The sequence below is a fragment of the Octopus bimaculoides genome, chromosome 18, assembly GCF_001194135.2.
Source record: "Octopus bimaculoides isolate UCB-OBI-ISO-001 chromosome 18, ASM119413v2, whole genome shotgun sequence".
In the NCBI taxonomy this organism is placed as follows: Eukaryota; Metazoa; Mollusca; class Cephalopoda; order Octopoda; family Octopodidae; genus Octopus; species Octopus bimaculoides.
Genome location: NC_068998.1, coordinates 18,827,545 through 18,829,263, shown reverse-complemented (window position 1 = coordinate 18,829,263; position 1,719 = coordinate 18,827,545). Strand labels below are relative to the sequence as shown.

General features: G+C 38.3%; 1 protein-coding gene across 2 annotated transcripts in view; it reads right to left on the bottom strand.

The window, feature by feature from the left end:
* LOC106869615 (uncharacterized) overlaps positions 1–1,719 on the bottom strand; it is a 35,770-nt gene that overhangs the window by 8,405 nt on the left and 25,646 nt on the right. The gene's annotated exons all lie outside the window — the stretch shown is intronic.

The window sequence follows — 1,719 nt, the reverse complement described above, 5'->3', positions numbered from 1 at the left end:
GCTAAAGATTCTGCCTGCTCGCCGTCCTGTAAATATCTATATATTCTTTTCTACTCTATGCACAAGGCCCGAAATTTTTGGGGAGGGAGGCCAGTCAATTAGATCGACGTCAGTATGCAACTGGTATTTAATTTATCGACCCCGAAAGGATGAAAGGCAAATTCGACCTCGGCGGAATTTGAACTCAGAACGTAAAGGCAGACGAAATACTACTAAGCATTTCGCCCGGCGTGCTAACGATTCTGCCAGCTCGTCGCCTTAATAAATATCTATATATTAACACAATAGCACATTTTCTAGTGAAGACGTGTGACACAGTGGTTAAGGTATTCATTTCACGACCGTACAGCCCATAGTGTCCTTGAGCCGAAGTTTTCAGCTTTCTAAAAAAAGACTTTCATTTATGTCGAAGGTTTGAATACTAGACGTCCGTCCTATTTCTTTTCTCCTCCCACTCACATACAAAGGTTAATGTCCCAAACGGACATTAGATCATTAAACTACACTCCTTCTCAAGAATTCTGCCATGACTGTTCATTCGAACTAATTTCCTCAGATTCCGGATTTTGCCCAAATAAACTAACTACCGGACATTGAATGAATGCAACAATAGGATGTATGTAATCTTTCTTGCTATCGAGCCTGAGTAACCAGTCTCGATAGAAAGTGTTTTCTCGATTTACTGTTGCTTGTTTATTTCAATTCTTTTATGAACGGCTATTATTTCTGCAACTCTACCTACCTACCAACCTACCTACCTACCTAAACTATCTATCTATATAATTTCAAATTTTGGCGTAAAGCCAGGAATTTGACGAGCACTTTATTTTATCGACTCCGAAAAAAATAAAAGACAAAGTTGACCTCGGCGTTATTTGAACTCAGAACGTAAGGAGCCAAAAGAAATGTTTCTAAGCTTTTTGTCCAACAGTCTAACGATTCCACCAGCTCGTCGCATTATGCATAATCCTTTCTACTAAGAGGTACAAGGCCAGAAAAATTGATGGATCGGGGCTAGTCAATTATGTCGCCCTTAGTGTTCAACTGATACTTATTTCATGGACCCCGAAAGTATAAAAGCAAAGTCGACCTCGGTGAAATTTGAACTCCAAACATAAAGAGTCGGAAAATGCCATTAAGCATTTTATCCGGCGAGCTGACGATTCTGTCAGCTCCCCAAATTAAACTTTATCAACTGTCTGTCCTTCCTGTTGTGATAAATGAATGAGAAATAAATAAATAAATTCAAGTTCTCTCTAAATTATTTATTTATTGCCCACAGGAGGTTAAACATAGTGGGGACAAACAAGGACGGACAAAGGGATTAAGTCGATTACATCGACTCCAATATGTAACTGGTACTTATTTAATCGACACCGAAAAGATGAAAGGCAAATTCGACCCCGGCTGAATTTGAACTCACAGCGTAACAGCAGACGAAACACCGCTAAGCATTTCGCCCGGCGTGCTAACGATTCTGCCAGCTCGTCGCCCTAGTTCTCTCTAAATTATTATGACGTCAACAACATACGATTCTCGCTGGTAAGAATAAATTTTTAAAAAAGAATAGGACTTATTTTACGAGGTAGAAACTCCCTGTTAATTTGGGGGTATTTGAGTAAATATAAGATTTAATAAATGGAGTAATTACGCATATGTTAAAGAATTCATTTAACATATGCGTATTACTCCATTTATTAAATTTTATATATATAAATA